The sequence below is a fragment of the Chrysemys picta genome, chromosome 19 (assembly GCF_011386835.1).
Source record: "Chrysemys picta bellii isolate R12L10 chromosome 19, ASM1138683v2, whole genome shotgun sequence".
NCBI lineage: Eukaryota > Metazoa > Chordata > Testudines > Emydidae > Chrysemys > Chrysemys picta.
In genome coordinates, this window is record NC_088809.1 from 23,271,374 (window position 1) to 23,286,853 (window position 15,480).

At 48.6% G+C, this 15,480-nt stretch overlaps 1 protein-coding gene across 5 annotated transcripts in view; it reads left to right on the top strand.

Moving 5' to 3' along the window:
- Positions 1–15,480, top strand: part of LOC135976652 (fibrinogen-like protein 1-like protein) — a 58,580-nt gene that overhangs the window by 15,709 nt on the left and 27,391 nt on the right. The window contains exon 2 of one of the 5 annotated variants that reach the window (XR_010593974.1): positions 11,717–11,810. The exons of 3 other annotated variants lie outside the window; for them this stretch is intronic. The gene's annotated coding sequence lies outside the window, so the exon portion shown is untranslated. Of the gene's footprint in view, positions 1–5,425; positions 10,373–11,716; positions 11,811–15,480 lie in introns of those variants that run through there. One more of the 5 variants, XR_010593973.1, reaches the window with a different exon arrangement.

Below are 15,480 nucleotides of genomic sequence, written 5' to 3' on the forward strand. Positions count from 1 at the left end.
AAGTCATGGGGCTGTTTACCTCATTTGGGGGAACTATTTTTCGTTAGTCTCCTCTTGGGGGCAGAGGAGGTACCAAGGCTCTGGGGCCTGAGACGTTTGCCCCGTGCTGCAGGACAGTCACTGTGGGCGTTAGTATCACTGGGCTTTGCACACTGCCCTGGGCCAGTCTCTCCTGGTCTGGGGAGCCAGGCTAATGGGAAACTTCCCCAGCTGGGATGCTGTCAAGGCTGATTCCCCATGCTGGCACTTCGAGTGCAGAAGGGGGGGGTTCCACAAGGACTCTAAAAATTAATACTGGCCACTCCAGGCTTGTATTAAACTCCCAAGGTTACAGATCCTCTTGGCCGTGGATTGGTAAATGCTGCCACCCCTTTGAGAGCCCAGGAAGGCGCACTTGGGAATTCCTTCCTGTGGGGTACCCCCAAACTCTTCCCCCCCCGTTTGGGGAAGAACTGAAAAGAGGAAAAGAAATCAGCTGCTGCGACCAGCTAACTGAAAAACATGCAGAGACCTCTTAAAACACAGAAATCCAATAATGTTCTTAAAAAAGGATCTCCCAGCAGTACGCCTTCTCGCTCTCAGCTCCTAGTGCCTCTTGCTCCCAGATCCTCACACACACCACCACAAGCTGAAGTGAGCTCCTTTTTAAACCCAGGTGCCCTGATTAGCCTGCCTTAATTGAGTCTAGCAAGTTCTTCTTAATTGACTCCAGGTGTCCTAATTAGCCTGCCTGCCTTAAATTGGTTCAAGAAAGTTCCTGCTTGTTCTAGTGCAGCCCCTGCTCTGGTCACTCAGAGAACAGAAAACTATTCATCCAATGGCCAGTATATTTGCCTTCTACAAGGCTTCTGTACCCCACTTGTCTTGGTCTGTCACATATCCCTCCCCCCTGCTCAACACCAAGGGGTTGGGCAGCTTGGGACGCCAGACAGTGCACACGTGACAAGCCATCGGCATTGCCGTGATGGCTCCCTGCTCTGTGTTGCACACGGAACTGGAAAGGTTGGAGGGATAAGAACCACCTGGTCACCCTAGTGTTCTTCTCCTTGTTCCGTTGCATCCATTGAAGAGGGGCATGGTCGGTCACGAGGACAAATCTGCGCCCAAGCAGGTAGTAGCGCAACGTTTCCATGGCCCATTTTACAGCGAGGCACTCTCTCTCCACCACAGCATATTTTTGTTCCCTCAGAAGGAGTTTCCTACTGAGGTAGAGAACTGGATGTTCCTCTTCCCCAACCATCTGTGATAGAACGGCCCCTAACCCTACTTCCGATGCATCCGTCTGCAGGATAAATTCCTTGGTAAAATCTGGGGCTATCAGTACGGGGTTACTGCAGAGGGCAGTCTGTAGGTCTGTGAATGCTCTCTCTGCTCCGTCAGACCATCTCACCAGATCAGGTCCGTGGGCTTTCAGTAGGTCTGTCAGGGGGCTTGCCCTTGTGGCAAAGTGGGGGCTAAATCGTCGGTAATACCCCACCACACCTAGGAATGCCCGGACTTGTTTCTTGCGATGTGGTCGGGGCCAATTTTGGATGGCCTCTAACTTGTTCAGTTGGGGTTTTACCAAACCTTTTCCCACAATGTAGCCAAGATATTTGGCCTCCGTAAACCCTACAGCACACTTAGCAGGGTTAGCTGTAAGGCCAGCTCGCCTGAAGGTATGGAGGACTGCCTCCACCTTCGAGGTGGGTTTCCCAGTTTCGGGTATGAATGACCACATCGTCCAGGTAGGCAGCAGCATAATGATTATGGGGGTGTAGTAGCTTATCCATGAGACGCTGAAAGGTAGCTGGGGCCCCATGTAGTCCAAAAGGGAGGACAGTATATTGAATAAGACCCTCTGGTGTAGAGAACGCAGTCTTTTCCTTTGCGTCTTTGGCAAGGGGAATTTGCCAGTACCCCTTTGTCAAGTCTAGGGTAGTCAAGTACCGGGCATTGCCCAGACGGTCCACTAACTCATCTATGCGCGGTATGGGGTACGCGTCGAATTGGGATACCTCGTTTAGTCGCCGGAAGTCATTGCAAAACCTTGTGCTGCCATCAGGTTTGGGCACCAGCACGATTGGACTGGACCACTGACTGTGGGATTCTTTGATGATCCCCAACTCCAGCATCTTTTTTACTTCTGCTTTTATTTCCTCCCTTTTGGCTGCTGGCACCCTGTAGGGCCTCATTGTTACTCTGGCCCCAGGGTTCGTGACGATGTGGTGATACGTCTCGGTTGTTCGACCCGGTTTTGTCGAGAACACATCTTGGTTCCGGAAGATCATCTCAGACACCTCATTCTTCTGGTCTGGTGTTAAATCGGGAGACACTCTCACCTGTTTGGAAGGCTTGTTTTCCTGGGTTAGGTCTTTTTGGACCGTTGTGCATGCCTCTTGCGCATGCCAGGGTTTCAGAAGGTTAACGGGATAAATCTGTTCTTGTTTTCGGCGTCCTGGCTGCCGCACCTTGTAGGTTACTTCCCCCCACAGGTTCAACCACCTCATAGGGCCCCTGCCATTGGGCCAGAAGCTTGCTTTCTGCCGTGGGTACCAACACCATAACCCGATCCCCTGGTTGGAACTGTCGCACTTTTGCCTGGCGATTGTAATGGGTTCACTGGGCCTCCTGTGCCTTCTCCAAATGTTCCCGTACAATAGGGGTGACCCGGGCTATCCGGTCTCGTATCTGCATTACATGTTCTATTATATTTCTCCCCTCACTGGGTTCCTCTTCCCAGATCTCTTTGGCGATATCTAGTATGCCACTGGGGTGGCGCCCGTATAGTAAGTCGAAGGGGGAAAACCCAGTTGAGGCCTGAGGTACCTCCCGGATAGCGAACATAAGGTAAGGCAGTAGGGTGTCCCAGTCCTTCCCGTCCCGACTTACCACCTTCCTTATCATAGCCTTGAGGGTTCGGTTAAACCTTTCTACCAGCCCAGTCACTCGAACTCTAGGGCCTGGTGCTGCTAGTTTAACCCGGGTGCCTCTTCCTTATCTGGTCGGGTCAGTTCCCTTGCCGTCCTTCGCCTCTCTACCATTGCCACAATCTCGTCATAGGTGGAGGGTTCGTTTTGGCTTACCCATGCGTGAAGGTCTGGCGGTAGTCCCCTCATGTATCGGTCGATGACCAGAATCTCTAGTATCTCTTCTGGACTCCGGGACTCAGTTTGCAGCCACTTTCGTGCGAGATGGATGAGGTCATATAATTGGGACCGCGGGGTTTTGTCTTCCTGGTACCTCCACTCATGATACTGCTGGGCCCGCACTGCGGTTGTTACCCCAGATCTGGCCAGGATCTCTGCTTTCAGCTGGGGGTAGTCTGCTGCAGCCTCTTCAGGCAGATCATAGTAGGACTTCGGGCCTCCCCACACAGGAATGGGGCGAGGTTGCCAGACCACTGATCTCGAGGCCAGGCCTCCCGTAGGGCTGTCCTCTCAAAGGCCAGGAGATATGCCTCTACATCATCCTCCCATGTCATTTTCTGCAGCCAATTGCTGGCCCGTATGTGCCGCGTTCCATCATGGCCGTGGTTCATCTCCGTAAGGGCCTTCACTTGGTTTACCAGTTCCCGCAACATAGTGCGGTCTTGAGCGGCCTGGTCCATCAACAGGCGATTGGTCTCCTGCTGCCACCTAGTTTTGTGATTCTTCCATTTCTTTATCATACAGATCATTGATTCTCTTTCTGGTTTCTCTGAATGGTGAAAGGGCAAGTTGTACACATTTAAGATATTATCTCAATAAAGCTGGATTTATGCAAAAGTGTATTCAGGTACCATCACCTCCCATTTCTGAGTATTGTCAATATATTGGAACAAATACACTGTTAACCAAATAGCACTACCTCTATCTACGTCTCTATAGAGAGACTATAGACGTCTCTAGCACCCCTCAGGGAAAGGGTGGCCACTGCTCCTGTCTCAGAGTCCAGGGCACCGCCCCACAGCTGTTTTGTTCAAGGCATCAGCCCCCTTTTGTGCCAACAAAAAGTCAGCATGCTTCTGCAGCCCACAAAAAGCATCGTCTGAGACCTTGGGGAAGCCAAAGAAAGAAACAACCTGGCACTTCTCCTTTCTGAGGGGGCCTAGGTGGACAAGGCTCTCAAACCTTTCCCCTGGTCTGCAATCCCTGCTGCCAGGGGCCAAAGGGCTTTGTGTTGCAGTCCTGCTCCTTCAGAGGGCCCCCCTGCACTGAGCAGGGATCCTCCCTTTTAGGGACCCCCCATCTTCAGGCTTGACAGGCCTCACAGGTACAGCAACAACTCCGTAGCCTTCTAAAAATTGTTTTGAATTGACCAAAATGTTTCAGTTGACTCAAAATTAATTTTTCAATTTTGTTATTTTGTGATTTTGATTTTGTGATCTTTGAGTGTTTTTTCACTCCTTTTTATGCTTTTCATTTTTGTGCTGGATAGCTGTCATCCAATGTTTTTATAGCTGTTTTGGGTTTCTTGCCTGATCTCCAGGTAGGTTTTCTGATTTTATGCTTCCAGTGTGTATGAACATGTGATAATTTCTTGTCTGCAGTGGCTGTTATAAAGAGAATGGTGATCAATTGTTCACCATATCCACTGAAGGTAGGACAAGAAGTAACGGGCCTAGTCTGCAGCAATGGAAATTTGTTAGATATTAAGAAAATAATTCTAACTACAAGGATAGTTAAGTTCTGGAATAAGCTTCCAAGGGAGATTTGGAATCCCCTTCATTGGAGGTTTTTTAAGAACGGGTTAGACAGACACTTGTCAGGGATGGTCTAGATATATTTAGTCCAGCTTCAGCCCAGGGGGCTGGACTAGGTGACTTCTCCATGTCCCTTCCAGCCGTATATTCCTCCGTTTCTATGTTGTATGCACCTAGTTTACCAATGCAGTCCAGTTTGCTCTGTAACAGTGACTTGTCTTCATCATTATTTACCACCTGCCCAATCTCTGTGTCATCTCATTTACCAGTAATGATCATATACTTTCTTCCACATCATTGATAAAATATTTAATACCTTCAGGCCTAGTACTGTGGGACCCGACTCGAAATGCACGCACGGATTCTCTATTCAAAACTATGTTTTGGGATCTGTCAGTTAGCCAGCTTTTAATTCACTGAATATATGCCATATGGCCTTTGTATAGTGCTAGTTTTTATTCAGAATGTCACGTGGTTCTACCTGAAATGCCTTACAGAGACCAAGTAGATTTTATAGCAACACAGTTATCTCTATCAACCAGACGCTGATAATTGTTGACAAGGGCAAGAATTAATTTTTTCTCTGGAGGCACAATCGGAATTTGCTGTGCTAACTGATTTGGTTTGATATTCAATGGGTCAGAGAGGATTACCTGTTGCTAGGTTAGGCAAAAACCTGTTTGTGGTGCTGGAGCATTAAGAGAGACTCTTCTGCTGTAGGTGATGTGCACAGGCGACAAGCATTATTGTGATGTCTTTCAGATTCCACGGGTAACATGAAGAACTCACATTCATTTTCCTGAAGACACACGCCTTGGTTCTCAGTCACTGAAAACCCTTCTTCAAGTGCCTTCCATACTACACAGTATGCCCCCAGGTATCACTGGATTCCTGGCACATCGTGCAGGATTCTGCCCAGGGATATGTAGCAGGAGCACGTGAAATGGCAAATGGTGTGAATGACAGCCGTAGCAGGGACCTTTGGATGTGTCTGTTGTTCAGTACCGCTGCACCAACGTCTTGCACCAGTATCGGCAGCTAACGCATGTGCCAAGTATCTCAGTCAAATGCTGTCCACAGCCAGCGAGTCAAAGCATCCCTCTGTGTGTTTGCTCCACCTACCTACTTCATCTTGTCAGTCTTCTAGACCAGACGTTTCAGCACAGCTGGAGCCAGAATTGTCCTAGTGCTTCCTGGTATCTCAGCTGTGAATTCATGGCAGTCTGTAAGAGTCACCTTTACCTCAGCAAAGCCGGCCTGTCCTGTCTGTCCCTTGGAGCACTAGCAGCTTTTGCTACATTTCCTGCAATGACCAGGCAGGAGGAACTCTTTCCCTTCCGGTTGGTTCTACCATCACAGCAGCTGCCCTTAAACACACTGTAGCCCAGTTCCTTTAGGAGGCAAAAATGCAAAGACCGCAGAGCCTTGTCTTTCTGCCTCTGGGGTAATTCAGATGGAATCAAAGCCCCCCCACACCCACACACAACACATAGTCCTCCAAATCCCAATCATTCCAAGAGCTACTGCTTGTTTCACACCCTCTGGTGCCCTCCTCGCAGGTGTGAACAAGAGGAGCTAGAACGTGGCCAATTGCACAAATTTACCGGAGACATCAACTATCTCAGGGGTTCTCAAACTGGGGGTCTGGACCCCTCACGGGGTCGTGAGGATATTATATGGGGGGGTCATGAGCTGTCAGCCTCCACCCCAAGCCCTGCTTTGCATCCAGCATTTATAATGGTGTTAAATATATAACAAAGTGTTTTTAATGTATAAGGGGGTTGCACTCAGAGGCTTGCTGTGTGAAAGGGGTCACCAGTACAAACGTTGGAGAATCACTGAACTATCTCTTGCCTTTGGTGCCCTTCCTGTGGAAAAGATGGGACAGTGACTGTGCTGCTCACTGTTTGATGTTACCTTGCAATTCAGTGGAGTTCTTTTGCTGCTTCTGCTCCCATAGAAATGTCTGCCACCACCATTCCCTGGACTATCAAATACCTCTCGGTAAGCAGGCATAGCCAGGCCCTCCTCCTGCTCATCCCTACGACAGCAGGCAGGACAGGGGAGTGTCACCCAGTGTGTTCAGGGCGAAGGTTGCAACCCACTTCCATAAAGCCCTAGTCCAGCCCTACATTTGTACATTCATATTTACTCTATTATTGTATCTCACTATTTTGTTATGTCTGATTCGGGGTCCAGTCTTGCTGTCATTCATTTCAGTGGGAGCAGGAGCAGGCTGAGTGTGTGTGAGTGTGTGAAGGTTTTTTAAAAAGGAGTTAAGAAGGATTTTTAATAAATCTATCAAATTGGGGGCAGTACCTTATCATCATACCTATATTTAAGAAAGGGCAAAAAAATGATCCAGACAACTACAGACCCCTTCATCTGAACTCACTAGAATGCAGGGCTTTTAAACAAATTTTGAAGAAAAGAATTATTAAAGACATGGAGGTAAATGAAAAATGCAACATAGATTTACCAAAGGTAGATCGTGCCAGACTAACCAGATACCTTTCTTTGATAAAATAACTGAGTTCTTAGCCAAGGGAAATTCAGCAGATCTAATCTATCTGGACTTCAGTGAGTCATCTGACATGGTAGCACATGTGAAATTACTAGTTAAGTTGGGGAATATGGAGATTAATACAAGAACTAGAAGGCGGATAATGAACTGTCCAACGGGAGATCACAACAGGTTGTGCTGAAGGGAGAACTGTTGGGCTGGAGGAAGATTAATAATGGAGCGTCTCAAAGATCAGTCTTGGGATCATTATATTTTCAAAAAGTAGGAGTGAGTTAATGAAACTTGCTGATAGCACAAATGTAGGAGACATTGTCAATGTAGAGAAGGATTGTTGTGTTATACAGGAAGAATTGGATGACCTAGAGTCCGGGAGTAATGGAAATGGGTTGAAATGTTGATAGTACAAAGTGAAGGGTCATGTATTCAGGGATTAATAACAAGAATTTCTGCTATAAAGTGGGGTCTTATCAGTTGGACATGACAGAGGAGGAGAAAGAGCTGAGTATATTAGTTCATTGCAAGATGACTATGAGCCACCCATGTGATGCAGCCATAAAAAAGGCAAATGTAACTTTAGGATGCATCAGGCGAGGTATCTCCAGTAAAGACAGAGAAACATTAATGTCATGTGCTAGGGGGTTGCACACTCCGTAGCTTGTGTAGGCCGTGCTCGTTGCACATCCCAGGGGCTACTTGCATCCTTCTGTTCCCCCTCACAAGCTTACTGTGTGCCACCCTCCCATCCCCTTCTATTTCAGAGACTCCCTGCAACTTCCCTCAGTCTCCCCCCTGCCAGGGATTCTGTGTCCCCTCATTCCTCCTTCTCCTCTACTAGGGTCCACCATTCTCCCCGCCACCATGCGAGCAGCCCTGTGTGGATGTCTGCACCCCCATTGTCATTTCCCTCCATGTCCTCCATTCCCCCTCCCTCCCACCAAGGGTTCTGGGTGCCCCAATTCCCCTCCCCTCCTACCAGGTGTCACAGTTTCAGGGTAATTGCCCCTGTGACCCTCCAGCATGCTATGCTAAAGGAATCCTCTCAGGCATCTAGACATCATGGCTCTCTGGGCAGAGACCCACATTGCTCTCCCTAGTGACCAGGGGTTTAGGCTTGTAGTACCCAGGCACTTCACTGTGTTGAGTCATAGAATATCATGATTGGAAGGGACCTCAGGAGGTATCTAGTCCAACCCCCTGCTCAAAGCAGGACCAACACCAACTAAATCATCCCAGCCAGGCTTTGTCAAGCCGGGCCTTAAAAACCTCTAAGGAAGGAGATTCCACCACCGCCCTAGGTAACCCATTCCAGTGCTTCACCACCCTCCTAGTGAAAAAGTTGTTCCTAATATCCAACCTAAACCTCCCCCACTGCAACTTGAGACCATTACTCCTTGTTCTGTCATCTGCTACAACTGAGAACAGTCTAGATCCATCCTCTTTGGAACCCCCTTTCAGGTAGTTGAAAGCAGCTATCAAATCCCCCCTCATTCTTCTCTTTTGCAGACTAAACAATCCCAGTTCCTCAGCCTCTCCTCAAAAGTCATGTGTTCCAGCCCCCTAATCATTTTTGTTGCCCTCTGTTGGACTCTTTCCAATTTTTCCACATCCTTCTTGTAGTGTGGGGCCCAAAACTGGACACAGTATTCCAGATGGGGCCTCACCAGTGTCGAATAGAGGGGAATGATCACGTCCCTCGATCTGCTGGCAATGCTCCTACTTATACAGCCCAAAATGCCATTAGCCTTCTTGGCAACAAGGGCACACTGTTGACTCATATCCAGCTTCTCATCCACCGTAACCCCTAGATCCTTTTCTGCAGAACTGCTGCCTAGCCACTCAGTCCCTAGTCTGTAGCAGTGCATGGGATTCTTCCGTCCTAAGTGCAGGACTCTGCACTTGTCCTTGTTGACCCTCATCAGATTTCTTTTGGCCCAATCCTCTAATTTATCTAGGTCCCTCTGTATCCTATTCCTACCTTCCAGCATATCTACCACTCCTCCCAGTTTAGTGTCATCTGCAAACTTGCTGAGAGTGCAGTCCACGCCATCCTCCAGATCATTAATGAAGATATTGAACAAAACGGGCCCCAGGACTGACCCTTCGGACACTGTGCTTGATACTGGCTGCCAACTAGACATGGAGCCGTTGATCACTACCCATTGAGCCCGATCATCTAGCCAGCTTTCTATCCACCTTATAGTCCATTCATCCAGCCCATACGTCTTTAACTTGCTGGCAAGAATACTGTGAGAGACCGTATCAAAAGCTTTGCTAAAGTCAAGGAATAACACATCCACTGCCTTCCCCTCATCCACAGACCCAGTTATCTCCTCATAGAAGGCAATTAGGTTAGTCAGGCATGACTTCCCCTGGGTGAATCCATGCTGACTGTTCCTGATCACTTTCCTCTCCTCTAAGTGCTTCAGAATTGATTCCTTGAGGACCTGCTCCAGGATTTTTCGAGGGACTGAGGTGAGGCTGACTGGCCTGTAGTTCCCTGGATCCTCCTTCTTCCCTTTTTTAAAGATCGGCACTACATTAGCCTTTTTCCAGTCATCCAGGACCTCCCTGATTACCATGAGTTTTCAAAGATAATGGCCAATGGCTCTGCAATCACATCCACCAACTCCTTTAGCACCCTCGGATGCAGCACCTCTGGCCCCATGGACTTGTGCTCGTCCAGTTTTTCTAAATAGTCCCGAACCACTTCTTTCTCCACACAGCACTGGTCACCTCTTCCCCATACTGGGCTGCCCAGTGCAGTAGTCTGGGTGCTGACCTTGTCTGTGAAAACTGAGGCAAAAAAAGCATTGACTACATTAGCTTTTTCCACTCCTCGGTCACTAGGTTGCCTCCCCCATTCAGTAAGGGGCCCACACTTTCCTTGACCTTCTTCTTGTTGCTAACATAAATGAAGAAACCCTTTTTGTTACTCTTAATATCTTTTGCTAGCTGCAACTCCAAGTGTGATTTGGGCTTCCTGATTTCACTCCTGCATGCCTGAGCAATATTTTTATACTTCTCCCTGGTCATTTGTTCCATCTTCCACTTCTTGTAAGCCTCTTTTTTGTGTTTTAGATCATCAAGGATTTCACTGTTAAGCCAAGCTGGTCGCCTGCCATATTTACTATTCTTTCTACACATCGGGATGGTTTGTGAGGGGGTGCAGGAGTCAGGGCATGGGGTGTGGGGGGACTGGATATGTGTGGGGGGTGCAGGAGTCAGGGCAGAGGTCTGGGGGTGTGGGCTGGGGTCATGGGGGTGCTCACGGCAAGGCCTGCCCAGAGAACATGGATGACGAGCTCTCGATCCTGCTGACAGCACCCCCCAGCACAGACAAACTCCAGCACATCTTGGAGGTGAGCAGAATGGGGAGGGGCCGCAGGGGTTTTACCTTAGCCCTGGGGACTCCTAGAAAGAAGAGACTGGAAAATCCATGTTTCTATTGGATCCTTCCGAGTATGCATTTGTGATATAAACTCACTGGGTGACCTTGGGGTAACTCACTTCCCCCTTACGGCATCAGTCTTCTCCACTATCAAATCTACACTGGGGAAGAAGGACAGAAGCCCCGACAATCACCTTCACCTCTGGGTGTCTGGTCCTGGGAGCCGAAACCAACTGGACTATCTTCCCCATCTCCTATACTGCCCTGTCTTTCCCTCCTAGGGCCTTGTCCTTAGTGCTCAGCCTGGCCCCTTCCCAGCTTTTCCCTGACCTTTAAAGGACTCTCCAAGCCCTTCCCATGCCTGCTCCCCTTGGGGTCTCTCTCCTGGCTGAGCCCAGGCTGCCCTTCTATCTCTCAGCAGGCCTGGGTCCTAGTCACAGGCTGCGTCTTGTCACGTGACCCCCACACTTATTCCCTTCGCCCTTGGGAGCTGCATCACCTGGGCCAGGTGCAGTTGAGCTCCAACCCCTTTCCTGGCCATCTCACCCAGGGACAGGTAGAAACTGGAAACCTGTGGGTAACAGTAACTGGTTGCTCCCAAAGGTGCTGAAGACACAATGGAAGAGGAAATCCTTTGGCCTGGATTGAAATTATTCCGACTGAAAGTGAATGAGAGAAAATAGGTCCAGAGTTCTCTTCCTAGCAGCAGAAAATGTAGTGATTGATAGAGGTTCAGGTCAGAAAGGACCATTATGTGCATCTAGTCGCCCCTCCTGCATAACTCAAGGCCTAGAATGTGACCAAGTGGTTCCTTCAGCCAACCATAGCATGGGACTGAGCCAGAGCACGTCTTTTGGAACGACATCCACATGCAGGAGAGCCAGCTGGCTACCAGAAAATCTCTCTTCTGCAGTGACGTGGGGTTAAGGGACACGGGGGAAAAGACATGGATGCTGTGACTAAACTTAGAGCAGCAAGGCCAGGATAACTGGGGCTAGGTCCCAGGCCTGGCTATCAGATCTGCTGTTTTCTATTCCTGGCTTTGGGACCATGAGCGAGTCAATGCACCGCTGGGTGCCTCGGTTTCCCCAGCTATCAAATGGAGCTAATCAAGGTTTTGTTTGTTCTCCCCATTTTATAGGGTGGGAAACCGAGACACAGTTGGGACCTGTCTACACTACAGGTCTGTCGTGCGTTTGTAATCTGCTGACCCCCACATGTTGTTCAGAGCCTATGGAAAACACGGCTCCTAAAGGTACGTTTGTTCTGTGCTTATCCCATATGTACCAGCAGGGCTGGACGGCATTTCTCACTGTGATGTGGGGAGCAGGTCCTGGGTACTAAGGGTCTGAAGAAGCTCTCAAGGACTAATTTTTTAAAATAATTGTTATCAATGAATTGGGAGAAAACATACAATCACTGCAGATAAGATTGGGGGGTGACAAAATACAGGCAGAGTGGTAATTCCTGATGGCGAGAGGGCAGTGATATACAGTGATCTGGCTCATTCGGCCAGCTGGACCCATTCAAAGAAAACAAGTTTGAGCAGAGCCCAATGCAAGGTCCTATACGTGGCAACAAGGCACGCCGGCCACACCTCCAGAATGGGGACGTGGATCCAGGAAAGCAGTGACTCTGAAAAGGATTTAGGGGCCAGAGTGGAGAAGCCACTCAACATGAGCTCCAGTGTGATGCTGTGGTGAACAGGGCTAAAGCCATCATTAGACGTAGGAGCAGAGCCGTGAGTAGGATAGGGAGGTGACACAGCAGAAGTGAGACTGCTATTGGAATACTGCCTCCAGTCTTGGTGTCCTCCTTTGAAAAAGATGGTCCTAGAAATTGGAGCTGGGGCAGCAAAGAGCCACCAAATGTTCTGAGGGCTGGAGAAAAATGCCTTCTAGTGAGCTATTGAAAGAGCTCAACCTGTTTAGCTTATCAAAAGAAGATTGAAGGGGACTTCACTGAAGTGTTGAAATGCCTTAATGGAGAGAAAATACTGGGTATTAAAGGGCTCTCTAGTCTAGCAGAGAAAGGCAGAACAAGACCCAATGGCTGGAAGGTGAAAAGAGACAAATTCCTATGACAAATAAGGCACAAATATTCAACAGCGAGGATGATTGAACACAGGAAGAAGCTACCAAGGAAAGTGGTGGATTCTCCATCTCTTGATGTCATTAATCAAGACTAGATGCCTTTCCGGAATGTGTTTGCCCCCAAAGTAGCTATTGTGGTAGACAGGAGGCCTGTGATATGCAGGGGGTCAGATTAGATGCTCTAACTGTCTCTTCTGGCCATAAAGTCTACTCATTTCTGAGAAACCGAGTGTAGCATTGGGAGCAGCTTGTGATGTTTTACGGTCTAGCCGGCTTGCTTTCTAGAATGAACACTCATTGAGCGGGGTGATCCACAGGGAGTAGCTCAAACCTCCAAAGTGTCTGCCCTGTGGCAGGACATTAGCACTGCAGGGGAGGGGTGGGTGTGGCAGTGACATCACAGAGGTCTTTTACAGGACCTCAGCCTATTGGCCAAAGGTGCTGGGGAGGTGGTGACCTCACAGAGGGATGCTGACATCAGCCAGGCAGGACAGGGGCGCAGGGCCAGGGAAACCTCAGAGACCCCTGTGGCTTTGCTTCAGCAAGTCTCCTTCTCGAGGTCTCTCTTTGAGGTCTGAGAGAGTATTTGGGTTCATGTATGTGAGCACCAGGAGGAACCTCTTTTGAGTTTTCTCCTTTCTTTTTCCTGATTTCACTAGAAAACTGACGTCCCTGTTTAGAAGGTAAGAGCCTCCGAGAGGTTTGGAACCTGTTCACTCTGCTGCATCTGGCGCCAGCTGAATTTTAGGCATGGAAAACACTAGCTTAAGGTGGTCACATTTTATTCCCCACCTGGGATTTTGTCCCTTAGAATCTCTGGGGACATTAAGGTTTGTCCTTTTTCTTTTACCTTTTCCTCCATCCCTCCCTCCTTTCTCTTCATCTCTTACTTCTTTTGTCCTTTCCCTGTTCCCCTCCCACCACCAGGATGGGTGTGTGTGTCGTGGGGGTGCTCTACAACTCCCATTGTGGGAGGTCCACCGAAAAATGTGGGGCTGAAATAGTGCTCAGACAGTGATCCCCAGCGGTGACCTGGGCCATCCTTTGGGCTCTCTGGTGAGAACCCTCATCCTCCCGCCCCTCGGTCTCTACCCTGATTGGCTGAGCAGGGGGTTATTGACAGGGAGGAGACTCAGGTCCCTGTTGTTTTCTTTTAAGACCAAGTAAATAGTCATAACCAGTCATATGTTCGACAAATTTTGCTGCTTCTCTGCAGTTCATTATTTTCTCTACCATTCCAGTTCTCCTAAAATACTTGCTGAATAATTACTATGAACTCTTGCTGGTCTGGAACTCACTTGAGAGCACTTTATTCAGATCATTCAATATCTGAAATTCAAGATCTGATGGTTAGTTTGAAAATCAGGGCTCTTGGGTCCTATTCCCAACTCTGCCACGGACTGGCTGTGTGACCTAAGACAAGTCAATTCTCCTTTCTCAGTCTTAGCTTCTCCCTCTTTCAAGTAGGGATAACAATCCGCTCCTACCTACCTCCCGGCGGGTGGAGGATGGGGATCTATTGGAGAGTGTCACTAGGAGCAGTGCATAAGATGAGGTGTCCTATCGTGTTTACTCAGATCAGATTATGACATAATAGAATGGCTGAAATAGTCTATTTTATTTGTATTTTATTATGTTTCAATTGTTAAGAGCAGCAACTACTTAGCTCAGACTGAAACATCTCATCTAATTTTTGAGATCTAAGTGTCTCCTCTTTGTGTAGCTCAAACCTCCAAAGTGTCTGCCCTGCGGCAGGACATTAACACTGCAGGGGAGGAGTGGGTGTGGCAGTGACATCACAAAGGCCTTTTGCAGGACTTCAGCCTATTGGCCAAAGGTGCTGGGGAGGTGGTGACCTCACAGAGGGATGCTGACATCAGCCAGGCAGGACAGGGGCGCAGGGCCAGGGAAACCTCAGAGACCCCTGTGGCTTTGCTTCAGCAAGTCTCCTTCTCGAGATCTCTCTTTGAGGACTGAGAGAGTATTTAGGTTCACGTACAGGAGCGCCAGGAGGAACCTCTTTTGAGTTTTCTCTTTTCTTTTTCCTGATTTTACTAGAAAACAGACATCCCTGTTTAGAAGGTAAGAGCCTCCGAGAGGTTTGGAACCTGTTCAGTCTGATGCATCTGGTGCCAGCTGAATTCTAGGCATGGAAAACACTAGCTTAAGGTGGTCGAATTTTATTCCCCACCTGGGATTTTGTCCCTTAGAATCACTGGGGACATTAGGGTTTGTCCTTTTTCTTTTACCTTTTCCTCCATCCCTCCCTCCTTTCTCTTCATCTCTTACGTCTTCTGTCCTTTCCTCTGTTCCCCTCCCACCACCAGGAGGACTCTGTGTGTGTGTCGTGGGGGGTGCTCTGCAGTGGGAACAGGGACAATTCTCCAACTTTGGGCAGTCGAGAGCCTGGGTGAGATAAGGGGCGTTAAAGCCCTTTGTGAAGGAGAAAGGGGAGTTTCACGGTGTTGAGCACCAAGGAATTCTAAACTTTGCTAAAACATCTAGTCTGCAGAAACCAGAAATGGTTGGGGCCACATTGTAACCATTGTCTTTTTTAAAGCCCATTGAGGGATGTGAGTCCCACCCTTTTAGGTATCTGGGGTGCTGGGAGAAGAGAAGAGGTGCCTGTCTCCATTTTATGGCCTCAACAAACTAAGTGCTGTGCCCCAGTTCTCGTCAGAGATCCCTGAAAAAGAACATCTTCCCATCCATTAACATACCTGGAAAGATACTGGAACTCCTTATTAAACAATCAGTTTGTCAGCACCTACAGGACAATTCGGTTCTTAGGACTAGTGAGCATGGACTTGTC